The sequence below is a fragment of the Bemisia tabaci genome, chromosome 2 (genome assembly GCF_918797505.1).
Source record: "Bemisia tabaci chromosome 2, PGI_BMITA_v3".
Taxonomy (NCBI): domain Eukaryota; kingdom Metazoa; phylum Arthropoda; class Insecta; order Hemiptera; family Aleyrodidae; genus Bemisia; species Bemisia tabaci.
In genome coordinates, this window is record NC_092794.1 from 5,143,444 (window position 1) to 5,159,756 (window position 16,313).

The following is a 16,313-nucleotide window of genomic DNA, read 5'->3' on the forward strand; positions in this document are numbered from 1 at the left end:
CCCAACATACAACTATTTGAACTCCGCGGAGGGCCGGGTTGCATATGCTAGATTTTGCGGGCGAAATATGCGATTTGCACACGGCTCTCGCAATACGTGTTTTGCTCGAGTGCTAAGTTGGCGCTCCTGTCGCACGGATTTGCAACGAACTATTAACAAGCTGAGATGCTTTCCGAACGACAAACTCGGCATTTGAATAATGTACTGACCGTAAAATAATGGGAGAATTTTAAACGAAGTTGGGTTTGAACCCACTATACAGCTATTTTAACTTCATGGTGGGCCGGGTTGCATACGCACAAGATAAATATTGATCGCACCTGTAATAAATCTATTGCGAGGGCTGTAAGTTAGATGCGTTGTCACAGTTGACAACTGCCCTACAAAAACTACCCACTAAGGGTTAAGCTCAAGAAAAGCGCTGGAAAATTCTGTTGGATTCACCCGTTTTCCAAGATGGCTGCTTAGCAAACTGCCCAACGGCTCAGCGAGGTTTCTGGCTGCTGCGGCCCTGGTAAAAATTGGCGATAAGAGCTGCGTTTCAAAATACTGTAGGAATTCTTATAGCCGACTAAAGAAGGCTACAGAAAATCATATAGCTGGCTGTAGAATGCGGAGAAAATTATACGGCCGGGCTATACGAAGCGATAAAAAATTATGCAGCCGGGCTATAGTTCCTATAGCCGGGCTTTACACTTTATCGCCTGGCTGTTGCTTTTTCGCCATCGATTATAAAAGGCTATAAGAAATTGTGTAGAAATTCGTGTGCTTTGGAAATCATTAAGTTTGATACGGAACCACCTTAATATTTATAAAACAAACGTTATATTTTCCTTTAATACATATTTTTTTTCATCAATTAAAATGAGAATAATCCATACAGAGTGTGCAAACATTTCAAAATCATGAGTTGAATAACGCTGACTCCGCCAGATTAAATATTAGAGCCTAACACAAAGCGGAGCGGCGACGCACTGGCGCCTACAAACCTAACAGAGATACTTCACGCATTGCGCCACGCGTGAAGTATCCCTGTTAGGTTCGTAGGCGCCAATGCGCGTTCCGCGCTGGCTGCCCGCCTGCCGCGCCGCAGCGTGCCACGGCGCTTGAAGCAACTATTTCACACCAGAGGTATTGCACAGTATCATACGAAACTGAAGGCGCTCTAATATTTTCGGAATGGCAGGCATCCATCAAAAGTACGGAGCTTTCCTCGCAAAATAAATCAAGATACTACGGCCCAAAAAGAGAGCAGTGGTCCAAAAACTCACTAAGTCCTAGCATCCGTAATTAGTGAGGTTTAGCATACACTTTATCGCCTGGCTGTGAGTTGCTTAATCGCCATCGGCTATAAAAGGCTATAAGAAATTGTGTAGCCGGCTATAGAAGCTATTGGAAATCTTACAGCCGGCCGTAGGTCTATGGTATTTTGGAACACAGATTCTACTGCCAATTTTTACCAGGTAAGTTCGTTGGATTTTTCTTCTGTTAATGTTTACATCAAAATCCCGATTTGTTCGCACTTTGACTGACTTATGACTGCTTGTAACTGTTGCACCGCATCTATTTGGGGTTGTCATGTAGATGTTAATAAAATTTGAATGTTAAAAAAAACTTAAACTTCCAATCATCTCAATCCAACGGGACTTTTACGACGGCACCTTGATTTTCCTCCGTTTGTTCAGTTGACGTCGTCGTTGAGATAACGTCAATCCTGCATTTTTGCTGGGCAGCAAAAGTAATTTTATAACGGAACTATCGCGAGCGCGCGTATGTCGTTGACAGATCTCAGATTTCGCCCGCAAAATTTACTATATGCAACCGCGCCCACCGCGAAGTTAAAATAGTTGCATGTTGGGTCTGAACCTAACTTCGTATATTCTTCCCTTGTTCTTAGCCTTGTTTTAAGTTGAGATAGCGTTCCGTTATCTAAAATTCTTCAGTCTTAGATTTTATAGAAATGCTGAGTATAGACATTCTCAGTTCATTTATACCTGAATAGTAATGTGATAGATGTACATGCACTGGAAAAAAAAAACACATTGGATCTAGAGTCCAGACTCTTAAAAACATCGACAAGAAAAAATACTCTTGATTCAATTGGATTTCAGCTTAAATCAATAATCCAGCCTCTTAATTTGAGCGGATTTCCTTTTGATTTAAGCTTAAATCTGCTTGAATCAAGAGTATTTTTTCTTGTTAATGTTTTCAAGAGTTTGGACTCTAGATCCAATGTGTTTTTTTTTCCAGTGTGTGTGTGACAAAAAACAAACGCAAAATTGCAAATTGAACGTGGATCACAACGAAAATGTATGCAGTTAGTGTAAGTGTTACGTAGCAGAGTGCTGTGGATTACCGCGTGCATTCTCGCGGAAGCAATGTCGATCCTTCGCAAGTTAAAAACAATTTTCTCTCCGTTTAAAACCATTGAAAATAATCGATAGTAGGCGAGGCAGCCTGATTCGATAAAAATCGATTGTTTCGCACGAATATAAATGAACGAAACCCGGTCTTGCCAACTTGCGAGAGTCACCAGTGCGCGAAAATAGGAGCAGGTCCCCGTTCGCGACAGCTTCATACGACGAGAGCGTAAGAAAGGGCTGGGACCAGTAAAGCTGAAAATTACGTCATACAATGCGCTAAACGATACTCCAAATACGCGACCTGAAATGACCAGATACCATGTGTGACCAACAACCATTGTCCCGCGCTTCGTGGCATGTCCCTTCGTCGCCTTTCGAAAGTACCCAAGAGAGATATCGCGCGCATTACATTTCGACAGTGTTATAAATAAAGTGATATGTAATCGACTTTGCGTCTGTGTACTCCAGCTTTACATTTGGATCGAAAAGAGAGAGTAAAGAAATCCATTATTAAAAAGGAGAAGAAGAAGTGGAGGAGGAAGAGAAAAACCACTCGTTTGTAACTATGAACCTGAATGGACTGGAGGTTTATTACTTCATTTGTGATAAGAGCTACCTAACATCTTAATATATCCACTCTAAACTCCTAAGCAGTATGATGATATAATAAACGAAAATGCTAAGGAAGAACAAATGCTCCTTCGGAGCTACTTCCTTTAGAGTGGCTGAAACTCCTGTAAGTGAAGCCGCGTGTATTTCATTCCACTGACAGTAAACAGCGATTTCAAGAGAGTTAGGGTGCTGAACCATTGCTTGCCTTCAATTCCACGTTACGAAAGAACAAAACCTAAGCGTTAATAGCATCCTCATGAATAACTCGAGTGTATGCGTCAAGCAAAAGGCATTCAAAATTTTTGCCAACACCTATATCGCTGCTTATCGATCAGATTTACATTTAATTTATAATTAATCAGGCCAAGAACGTATCATGGCAAATACAGTGCAATGCGAGCAATACAGGGTTGCCACAGAATTCAGAAAATAAAATTCCTTGATTTCCCTGACAAATGGCAAAATTCCCTGACAATTGAAGATGTGACGGGTGGTTAAGAAGGCATAATTGAAAATAGTTTTCAGGCAAAATTTGTTGTTTGAAACCTCAAACCCATTCTAGAAAGCAAATAAAGGTGATTTAACAATTTTTTCCTGGCACTTTCGTCATTTTCCTTGACATTCCCCGGTTTTTCCCGACTTTTTAAAATTCTTTGAAATTTCCCGGTTTTCCCTGACTGTGGCAACCCCGGCAATACAGTTAAACATTGAATATTGAGTAGAAATTCCACTTTTTTCCGATTCTAAGTCTGCAAAAATTATGCCTTGACTTTTGCACCTTTCAAGGAAATAACCTGACTTGTCCAGGTTTTCAATTCTCTTTTTTCCTTTGAAAAATCCAGGTTTTTCTGACTGCCGGTAATACTGTCTCGAGCTGATGACGACTGTGTGTAATTTTCTAGATCATCGGCGTTATCTTCGTCTGCGCGTTGTTGTTCTGGCAGATAGAAGCAGGTCATTCAGATAGGGCCTTGAGGCGAGTCCTTGCTGGCGATTAGCTAACAACTTTTGTCATTTTTCGCATGCCTTGGGTCTTCTCCATTCCTGACGTCTTGCGACATAACTCTTGAAATTGCAAAGACGCGTGAGCAATGCGTTTTTGGCGAAAAGTCAACTTAACAGTTAGTCGCGACCGAGGCTTCTCACCGGATAGGATCAGCGGCGTGGCGTACGTTGCGATATATCGATTGATCTGCCATTTGAACTTATGGAAAAGGATCGATAAACAAGGTGATCGCAACGAAAGCTTGATAAGCGATTCTCTATCACAGTTTCAAATGGGGAAATATCGATAATCTGGCCCCACTGGATGGGGTTTTGCATTAATTCCTCTGACAATGAGATATATTTAAGCGGGAGATTTGTAGCCAATCTGCCAGACACCAATAAAAGTCAGAGAAAAAATAATATTTCAAAAATAGCGTATTTGCCCTCGGAAAACATGACATGCTAAAAATGAACATGCTGTAGAACTTCGGTTAAGAGCTGGGTCTAAATTATTTACAATTTTTACAGAAACTCCTTTTCTAGGTGAGCAAATAATTATTGCGTCCAAAATTAACGAAAGAATCAAAATTAAGTCATTTTTGACGATTTGACTGCGACATATCTGCGTCGACAGTGACCACTAAGAAACATCCCACTTTGCTTCATAAAGTGCAAATATTGACATTTAGGTGCATTCAGTGCTACTACAGGGAATGGAAGTTTATGACGCACCTTGAATCTCTTTTAGCTTTAAATTTTCTAAAGTTTCTTAAAAAAATCAGAGACGACGCACCTTGAATCTCTCTTAACTTTGAATTTCCTAAAGTTTCTTATAAAATCAGAGATGACGCACCTTGAATCTCTCTTAGATTTAAATTTTCTAAAGTTTCCCATAAAATCAGAGTTTCGATTATTGAAATGGATTCTCGAGAAAGTATAAAGTCAAGAAAGAAAACTAAAGGCAATTTCAAGATGTGTCATAAGATTCCGGCCTACGACTCGTGCTAGAAACACGCTACATGATAAAACGAACTTATCATTCTCAGAACTTGTGATTCAATCAGAGCTCCGAAAGATCTTGCACCAAGCTATTGACGCACTCTACCGTGCGCTACGTAAATTTGTTTCCTTTCACTCTTTTTTCCCCTAGACTCATTACATGTTAATCACAAAGCGATCGGCTTCGACCCCCCGAAAATCGTGTCGACACTCCCTTAGAATCAGCGAAATTACCTAATCACAGAGCATGGTGACAAACTCACTGACAATTCAAGTTATTCGTAATCCACATTAGACGGACAGCAAACGTAGCAGCAGTATCGATATTTTCCTAATGATGATTGATGGATCTTCTCGCTTTCATGGTTATTGGAATGAACCCGATTTACTGAGCAAATCGCGCAAATATTTGTCGTCATTCATTGCGCAGTCATTACTAACTGGGGAGTAATTTCGATCCAGCAAAGAAATGAAGCTCTTGCATGTGTCAGGAATTTGCGATTTAAGTGCTGATACCTGAGTAAAATTATGCGAGAAATACGATGTTGCCACTGTTTTTTTTCTGAAATCAACTCCAAAGCTCCAAAAAAGCTCTCAAAGTTGAGGCCGTAATGGAGGGGATATCTCACGCTATGCTGAGAGTCCACCTCTACATCAAGACCAACTCTCCATGCAAAGATAGGGAGTAAATACATTAACAGAGTTGCCACTTTCTTTGGGGACTTCACAATTGAAAACACGGTAAACCTGCTAATGTATTTGCTCCCTATCTTTGCATAGAGAGTTTGTCTTGATACATACGTGGGATATCCCCTCCATTACGGCCTCAACTCGATAGTTTTTTTGAGCTTTGGAGTTGATTTCAAAGAACACTAGTGGCACCATTCTGTTTCTTGCGAAATTTTATACATAGGAATCTATACTTAAATCTTAAACTCCATTGCCACGTCAAGCCGGTTGAAGATGAAAAATTCGTGGTTCCCAAGCTCGTAAAATCAAACTACCTGTTAAGAAATAAAGGAGATATTTTTTAATCAAAGGGTGTACGGTACTACTTCCATGCGTTTTGACTGATGAAACTAATTGACGCGGACTTTTCTTGCTATTTCGCTACTTCATAGTACCATGCATTGGGATGAAATGTGAATTTTCGTAAAAAGAAATGTTAGTCTCCTGCAGAACCAAGAAATCACCTTAATAACTGATATGATTTACTACGATTGTGGTTTTTCTCGCGAGCGGAAAGTTAGTATTTACTGATTCTCGTTAAAAGATTTTAAACCACGATCTCTAACTATCGAGGTGTCTCTAGAAATTCTTAAAAAGTTCAACTTGTTCTAAATAAAGGTCGATGAGAAAATATGTCTCGCAACGCATGAATTCTTACCCTGCCGTGCAGTCCATAGCCTAGGAGTGCCCAAAATTAGGACGGATTTACCAAATCAGTCTCACTATATTACTTAGACGTTGCCTAGTTTCATTCCATTTATCATTATTTCAACATAAATGCGATCAAAATTTTGACTTGAAATTTTTGGTGTCCATGTTTTGATACATTAAAAACATGATAGGAAATTGGAAGGCATTATGGTTCTTTGAGGCTCTGTTGAAATAATAAGAATTGAGCGTAAAATAAGGCAACGTAAAACGCGTTAAGGCTGATTTTGGCGTAATTCGTTCATTTCATCCCAAATTTTTCTTGATCAAAATATACCCAGTGTGAATCAAGTCCGAGGAATCAATGGTTGGGTGCTCGTCAGCACTCAGTCGTGCCCCGAACCCGGGGGGGGGGGGGGGGGGCGTTGGATCTTCTGTCTCGTTGACGTACTAACAACATAATGGTTTTCTCCCGCGCCCCCTCTTTTCCATACCCGCACGGTGGGTCGCGTTAATAGGAGAGATGGACAAAATTTGGAAACTTTAAACGCTTAAAACTCTGTTTATACAAAACTTTGAGGTCTTAAAAATAGGCCCATTGGTTTTCTCGTTAAATTTTCTACAGGTGGCCCCTCAAAATTTGAAATTTGACAAAATAAACATCTAAATTTGCAGATTTAGTAAAAAAATTCATGTCCGAGCTCTCCCATTGACTCGATCCACTGTGCGCTCCTACCCCCTGCACACCCTAACTCCTAATTCCTCGCTACTCCGCAGTCAGCCGAGTTGGTCCACGTGCCAAATCCAAACGTTCCTCAGTCTAGTTCCTCTCAACGATTTTGTTAACCCTCAACTTCAACCTCAAATCCCGACGGCTGCCGAACTGCCGACGTTATTAACGATCGATACACGGATTAAAGGCTACTTCATTCGATAAATATTGCTTTTCCACAATGGACCACTAGACAAGGTACGAATTTAAGCATTCTGATACATGTTTTTTAACCAAAATTTCACGTAAAACACAATGCGCACAACAAAAATTACCGAAATCAACTCCTTACAAAGATATTTAATGATTCCTGATGCGTGAATTCAAACCACCCGCTCAATAAAACTCAATGTTCTACGTGATTCACATCGCGCGTTGAATATTATCGTGACAGTCTCTGCGATATGAAAATCTGGCAACGACAATTTTGACACTTCGGCTCAGCTATAGCAAATTGCTTATAATTTGAACAACGCATGGTGGGAAATGAACAGTGCTCGATTAAGAGGCTTGCTCAAACTGTCGTAGTGCGCGATTTGACTCGCGTAGAGCTTTGAGTTTCTTGTCAGCGGGCAGTTCAAAATCCGCGTAACCAATGTGAAATAAAAAGGTTAATATCTTCGTCAGGAGTTGGTTTCAGTAATTTTCGTTGCTCGAATCGTGTTCTACGTGAAATTCTGATTAAGAAACATGTATGAGAATGCTTGAATTCGTGCCTTGTCTAGTGGTCCATTCCGATTTTGATAGGGGCATTTTCACGCCGTAGGCTCACAGAGGTGATCTAATGCTCTTGAGTTTTTTCGCTATCAAAGTTCTCTGTTCGATGAGTTGTGGACAAGATCATTTTGTGATGAATTGAAACAATAAATATTGACATGGAATAAGGACTTGAGGTTTTATTTTTGTATAAATTGGAGATTTTGAACATAGGTGGATCGAAGGCGTAGCACTAAATTTGGTAAAAATCGATTTAAATTTGTGGAGCGTTCTATCTTGCATACCCTGTCTCATAAATGGACCACATGTTGCCATCGCGAAGAGAACTGTTTTTGACTCTTTTTAAAAACAAACTATGCGACAATGGCTTCCCTGTGTAGATAGGTGCTTTTATGGATGAGCTATTTTCTTGTTGCAAAATGTAGTCCAAAATAGCTTATACAATCGGAAACATACAAGCTTGTGGCTGCAGATTGAAACAATTTTCAACGACACATATTTATCACCGCGGTATAAGTAGAGATGGATTATAGGGAATCGCACCCGACCTCTGGGCAGACCTGTAGCAAGTCAGAATTCAAATCCATCAAGTATGCAGAGGAAAAACTGTGTGCCTGGAAGGATTTATTAATACATTGGTTTCATATTTTTATTATTTTATTTTCAGGTTGGGGGATTTTGGTTTCGATTATTCTACTTTCTTTAATTTTGTGATTTTCGATCAACGAGTAATTACATTTCAATGGATAGAAACAACTGAGTGACATTACACAAATCAAGGCTCTGCTCAATCTATTACCAACAGTATACGTTGTGTATGAGTTACCCTCTGGTTCCAGAATATTTTGGCCTGACGATGACTTATGGGTCACGCGGAGCAATTTGTTTAGCGAACATGAACAACGAAATCTAGTTTAACAAATTGCCTTTGCAAATATCTCGACTCCATAATTATGATTTCCATTCGCGGACGTATAATTTGCGATGTATCAATTGATCTGCCATTTAAACCTATGGGAAAGAATCGATAAACAGGGTGTTCGAAACGAACGGCTTAGTAATCGATTCTTTAACATAGGTTCAAATGGGAAAATATTGATAATCTATCACTAAGCCTCGCCACTGATGAGTTCAGTCATCATCAACAGGCCAAAATGAGTGAATCTCTGATTCATGTTCGGGGTCTTTCAAACAGTGGCGAGGCGTGAATAATGCTCGATTATCGATATTTCTCCATTTAAAGCTACGGCAAAGAATCGATTTTTAACGGGTTAGTTGGGAACACCCTGTTTATCGATCCTTTTCCATATGTTTAAATGACACATCGATCGATGCATCGCAAAGCACGCCACGCTACTGGGTTCGAGGCTATGTTTTAATAGTAAAAGGTGAGCTCGCGATACTGTTATGCGTCAGAGATGAAAAATTGAGAGTTCATCATTTCGGAAAAGAAGAACGCAAGCACGTAGGATACCGTTAATCCCTGTTCATCTTGTGTCAGAAAGTCACAGCTTGTGAGAGGATTAAACTTTTGTCGCTTTACAGCTATTTTCATCGCGTATATGTGGCTTGAGAATCGGACGTGGAAACATGCAACTTCTGAGCTATTTCAACGGGGTATTGAAAATGCCACGCAACTTATTGCGTTTTTAATAAAGGGTTATGATCGAATTTTCGAATAAAAAACCGCGGAGTATCGCTTCGACTGATTTAAAAAGCTCGTTTGGAGCGACTGTGGTGCAGTCGTAAAGTCGCGGCGTTCGGGTTTCAATCGATATCAGTCTCCGCTTACATCAAATTACGTGTATTATTGATTTTATATTCCTTCGTAAAAAACTGGCCTTTACCTTGTTGTCGGAGTTCAGGGTTCGGATGGAGCATGCATTAAATACGTAAAGTCAATTTTTTGTTGCCTTCCTTCAATCGTGGGAGCTTTTTATTTACTCTTACCAAATAATTTCGGTCAATCTCAAGAAGATTATTTGAATTTTTCTGTTAATTCGAAGACATTTTCTCTTAATTTTGGCTAATGTATTACACTGAAAAAAAACACATTGGATCTAGAGTCCAGACTCTTAAAAACATTGACAAGAAAAAATACTCTTGATTCAATCGGATTTTTGCTTGAATCAAAACGAAATCCGCTTAAATTAAGAGGCTTGGTTCTTGATTTAAGCTAGATTCTGATTAGATCAAGAGTACTTTTTCTTGTCGATGTTTTTAAGAGTCTGGACTCTGGATCCAATGTGTTTTTTTTTTATCCAGTGCGGTGTATAAGATAGATAAACGAAAACAACATGAAAAAAAAACATTCTATACCGGGATTCAATAAACAACAATGCCCACGAAATTTAGAATGTAGTTCCAACCCTTTTTTCAATTGGGAAACAAAAATAATATAATGAAATGTGGTCATCTACAGGGAACAGTGTCTAGATTCTCAACAAAACCAACTGAGAATTTAGTAATAACTAATTACACTCGACTAACCCGGAAATAAATTTGAAGTGACAGGATAGCTCCGCAAAATATCAGAAATAGCGTTTTGAACAAGGAGATTCCCTGTTGACTCAACGAGAATTCTTGTCCGGGGACTGATCGTTGGAATTTCTATCGATCCAACGAAAGAATCTCCCCCGCGTAGTTTAGATTGAACCAAAAAATTGAGATGAGTTTCCCTGTTATAACCAAACCGCAGATCACGCCACACCACTCTGACAACGTGGTGGATAATTTGTGACCCTCAAAGACTGTTTCCCTGCCCCGGTTGACATCATGCCAAAACAGGAAACTGAGTGATGCAAGCATCGGGATAACTTGTTCGCAAATCAGAGACAAATTGCCAGCATGCAGTTTACAACGGTTTTGTCCGACTTGGATTCAGACCCATACTGCCATGCTATGGAAAAACGCCGTAAAAACATTCGGGGTTGCCAAATTTTCCAGGATAAAACATGTATTCCTGGGGGAAAGATATACACATTTTCCCTCTCAATTTTCAGATATTTTGGATCGAATTGCGAACAAAATTGCATGGAAAAGGTGAGGAAAAATAGTCAAAAATTTTCCAGTGAATCCGGTTTTTATTGAAGGAAATTTGGCGACGTTTAAAGGCTCATACGGCGTTTTCCTTAGCAGCATACCAAAGTCCCGCTTTCGTGATGATGGCGAGCGACGCTTCCCGAGAGTAAATTCGCAAGTTCATGACGACGTCGTCGATGTACGAGCCATTGAGCCAGTGTCGCCTCGGTTACTGCCTAGAGAATTATGCGTGTAAATCGATAAAAAAATGATGGATGCTGCTGTCGTTCAAGTTAAGAGAAAATTGAACGGTATAATCAGTAGACAACGCTGTTTAGAAGAATGAAGCGAGCGGTGCACGGTGGACTGAGTCGATGGGAAAGGTCGGACAAAATTTGGAAACTTTAAACGCTTGTAACTCCCTTCATACAAAACTTTGAGGTGATAAAAATGGTTTCATTGGTTTCCTCGTGAAATTTTCTTCCACAATCACCCCTTGAAATTTAAAATGTGACGAAATATACAACAAAATTTGCAGTTTTAGTCAAAAATTTCATGTCTGACCTTTCTACTTGACTCGATCCACTGTGCGGTGTAGCGATCGTGTGTGCTTGGAGAAACGTCTTATGAGCTCATAAGGCATTGTCAAATTTAGTCAATTTTTACTCCCCATAAGATACGATATTCCAGGGAACCTTTTAAATATAATTTTCTTTCCAATTTTTTGGAGAGTTATGATTGCAATTTGCTTTACACGCTCACAGTTTAAAAAAAAAAATTCATGAATTTTTTCAAAACTTAATAATTTATCCGGGAAAATTTGGCATTGGAAAATTATAGCTCTTAGGGCCCAAAAGGGCAGCCAATTTTTTTTTTTTTTGGGGGGGGGGTGGGTGTCTCGTGGAGAAGAAAAAATTGCAAACAGATATCAAACTTTAACCGACTGTCACCAAACCTCATAAACGTTTCGTGTACCTCACAAGAGATAGTTCGGCCCGATATGGGGTAGGGCACTACCAGTCATAAGATGTTACGCATAGGTTTGGTCGAAAAAATAATAAACATTTTTCAACAATTTTCTAGATTGTCGTTCTGATAACAAAACGATTGAAAAAGATAATAGGCAAAGTTCTTGAGCAAAGCTCGTACTAAGTTTACTTGGGAAAAATTAGGTCCTCTGCTATGGATACGAGAGAAAAATAGTATGGTCGGCTTAACACTATTTGGACTGCATTTTGCAATTTGGAACTATAAATTCTGGCTCTTCTGGAAAACTACTTATATGAATAGGGAAACTAATGGCACATAGTTGTTTTTAAACCGGGCTAGAATTTATAGTTCGAAATTGCAAAATTTAGTCCATTTTTCAAGAGCCAAGAGAAGTTGTGAGATGATGAAATTCGTTAGGAATGAACGAAACGCAGACTCGAGCGTGCGGCGCGTATTCGAGGACTTGAGGTTCCCGCTGGATCTCCGTCTTGGGCCTCGGTGACGACTCGGTAAAGTGGTAAAGTGTGTCAGTCGGCTCGACTCGGCTCGGCGCGCGCGCAGTCGAGCGCGTGCGAGACGCGTGACGCGCGCGCGCCCCCCAAACCCGTAGTTCCGGGCTCCCAACTCGCATTCCCGAACCCCGATTCCAGAGCATCATCACCTTTAGTTGCTCAACGAGACGGGATCTAACGATAAGAAAAAGAGTTCAAGTTAGGCAAGAGAGCTATATAAACCCAACGAGCCTTTTGCAAACTTCAGTTAGTGTTGATACACCGAGTTTCTCAGAAAGGAACCAACCACTGGAAAAAAACACATTGGATCTAGAGTCCAGACTCTTGAAAACATTGGCGAGAAAAAGGAATCTTGATTCAATCAGATCTAAGTTTAAATCAAAAGAAAATCCGCTCAAATTAAGAGGCTTCGTTCTTGATTTAGGCTTAAATCTGATTGAATCAAGAGTATTTTTTCTTGTCGATGTTTTTAAGAGTCTAGACTCTAAATCCAATGAGTTTTTTTTTTTTTTTTTTTCCAGTGACCCACATTTTCGAGTAAATTAGTTAAGAATGTTCTTGCATTCCTCTAGGCATATATTTTTCCCCGTCAAGAACTCAAAGTAAAAAAAAAAAAAAAAAAAAAAAAAAAAATATGGCCTTTGGAGAGAGGGGTTACAGTTGATTTTCTACATCAGGTCTTATGTCCTAATAAAACTTCAAACTTCTTTTTCTCAGTTTCAACTTTATGTGGGTTGGTTCCTTTCTGATAAACGCGGTCCAAATAAGGGAGTTATTTTCCGGAGAAAATGGCTCAAAAACCCCGATGAGCGCATTGGGAAAGCTTTAACTACACTCCTATGAAAACACACGGTGACCGTTTTTTCACCACGGTAGTACGTATCATGATCGTTAACGGCAACAGCGGAGGCGTGGCATGCTTTGCGACATATCGATTTATCTGCCACTTAAAGCTATGGAAAAGGATCGATGAACAGGGTGTTCGTAACCTAAAGGCCGGTTAACCATAGCTTTAAACAGGGAAATATACACGGAGAAAAAAACTTCGTGGGTGGGACCCGAAGTTTAGGTCATATGGATCTCTGAAGTTTTCAGATTGAGCATCTGAACTCTTTAGGTCTAGCTGTCGAGGTTCGGATTACACATCTGAGACTTCAGCTCTTACATCTGAAGTACTCCGATTTTCACATCCGAAAAACTTCGGTTTTCACATTTTCTTCGGTTCTTACATCTGAAGTACTTCAGACGTAAAAACCGGAGTTTCAGATGTGTGATCCGAACCTTGACAGCTAGACCTGAAGTGTTCAGGTGCTCAATCTGAAAAATTCAGAGATCCATATGACCTAAACTTCGGGTCCCACGCACGAGATTTTTTTCTCCGTGTAGATGATCGATTATTTACGTCTCGCCACTGGGAAACAGAGGTTTTTTCCAAGTTGGCAACATCACTCGGTAATACACATACATTCGGACCGCGTTTAGCAGAAGGAAACAGAATGTGACTTGGCGATTTTTCCCTGACACATTCGTCACTTACCCTGACATTTCCAGGTTTTCGCGGACTTTTTGAAATTCCTTGAAATTTCCCGTTTTTTCCGGTACTCCCTATAGCTGTGGCAACTCTGATAGTCCTTATCGAAAACTCTCAATGTAAATTCATAGAGTACATAGAGCCGTTATGTAAGTGGGAGAGCTGGCGCCATGTTCTGCTCGACGAATTCCGAGCCCGGTGTGCGCCGAGTTCGGGTCGCTTTTCCGATACATTTTCGATCCAAAATGGCGGTGTGGAATACGTGGTAATTCCTATCTCCTTTGTTGTTGTTGTTGTTGTTGTCATCGGATGGCCGGGTACCCGTGTATCGCAAACAATCGATTAAGTATCGAAAAAGTGACCCGGCGTCACACAGGAGTCTCGGAATTCGGGACATGGAAAATGCTTAAAAGTGGCGCCAGCTCTCCCACTTACATTACGACTCTATGTACTCTATGTGTAAATTTAGCTGATTTTCTTATCCAAAATGACCCTTTCACGATGCAAATCGAGTAGAATGGCGAACCTCCGCGGACAACGTCATCGACCTCGAGCCCACGTAATCCTGGATTGAGCCGGGCGATGTGCAAAAAGTGCCTCGGCGGCGGCTTCATTCATCCGACCCGCGGGTGACCGCTCACCTGACTTGACTTTCACCTTTCCACCGCGACGTGACCCGCCCCCGCCCTCCCCCGCCCCCCGACGCCGACGCCCCCTTCCGGCACCGGGCGTCGATGAATGACACTGCCACGGCCTCCATTGTTACGTCACGCTTGCCACTGACCCTCGTCCTCGCTAATTCATTGACTCACCCATGCACCCGCTCCGCTGCGGCGCGTCTGGCTTCGCGGACCCACCTAATCGCGGAGAGGCTGCGGGCTGATTATTGAAATTCATAGACAAACCTTTAGACAAACAAGGAAAAGGGAGGGCCGGACTGCGGGCTTATTATGGACATCGGTAGACAAAGCCATGGACCAAGAAGACGAACTGAAAATCGAACGATGCTTTCGATGAAAGTGGTTGGTTGCAATTGGACGTATTTCTGTCAGATGGAACTAAGCGCCATCGGGGTAGGAAGGTAGAGGGGGGGCTTGGATTGGCGGCGGAGCCGGGCGTCGGGCTCATTCAGTCCTATACTCGCAATGCTTTTCCATGGCGCTTAGGTCCGTTTGACAGAACGCGCTATCCGGCATTCTAAATTCCTCAAAAGGAACTCAAATTGGCGCTTGGTTCCGTTTGATAGAAATACGTCCGATTGACAAAGGGGGTAAGTAAAACACTGACTAAAAGCAACCCACACTGGAAAAAAAAGTCGATTGGATCTAGAGTCCAGACTCTTAAAAACATTGACAAGAAAAAATACTCTTGATGCGATCGGATTTTTGCTTGCTTCAAAAGATACTCCGCTTAAATCTCGCTCTTCGATTCAAGGAAAAAGCCGATTGGATCGAGAGGATTTTTTCTTGTCAATGTTATTAAGAGCTTGGACTCCAGATCCAAGCGACTTTTTTTCCAGTGCGCGAGGGACCCTGTGGTTAGCCTCCCATAATTCTATCCTTTGTCAATGGGAACCACCCACGATTCTGCGACTCGCCCATTGTATATATTGTCACTACAGGACACACTGGAAACAAATGAAAAATACTCTTACAAAATTTAAAAAGAAAAGATATTCTTGATTTAATCGGAGTTTTGCTCTGATCGAGAGCCGAGCCTCTTCATTTAAGCTGATTTCGTTTTGATTCAAGAGAACACCCGATTGAATCAAAAATATTTATCCTTGTCAAATTTTTTTAGAGTCCGGACTCAGGATCTAAGAGGTTTCTTTTTCCAGTGCAAAAATGATGGACAGGAATTGATTGACTAGCAATGACTTACAACAACTGTACCGTAGGACGAGTTTATTTAATTCATGTCATATTATTGACTTTCATTACACGGAAGAATACATCCATCCAGATGCCAGGCGCTGATTCCATGGCATTTCTTTTCCAATCAGCGTCTACCAGCTGTACGAGGTGAATGATTCGTAAATTATAGGCAACTTTTTACATTCTTCGCTGCACGGCAAACATGATCACGCAGAACTAAATATCACTACGATTGAAAAATTAGCAATGACCTGGATCCTCGGATTTGATTTCACTGAGTGCAGTTCGAGCTGTTCATCTAATATCCAGTGATCAGTGGCGCGGCGTGAATTGCGATGTATCGAGTGTTATGCCATTTAAACCTATAGTAAAGAATCGATTTACCCTGTTCATCGATCCTTTTCCATAGGTTTAAACGGCATAACAATCGATACATCGCAAAGCACGCCACGCCACGGCCAGTGATCGGCCTACTGAGAGCACGGCTCGCGCCACGCAGTAGTGAAAAGTTTGATCACTCTTGTGTTTGACGTGCGCCCGCGCGACAATTGGACGGCA

The 16,313-nt window shown here is 41.0% G+C and overlaps 1 protein-coding gene across 1 annotated transcript in view; it reads right to left on the minus strand.

Annotated features, from left to right (window-relative positions):
• Positions 1–16,313, minus strand: part of LOC109031813 (beta-1,4-glucuronyltransferase 1) — a 255,217-nt gene that overhangs the window by 85,596 nt on the left and 153,308 nt on the right. The gene's annotated exons all lie outside the window — the stretch shown is intronic.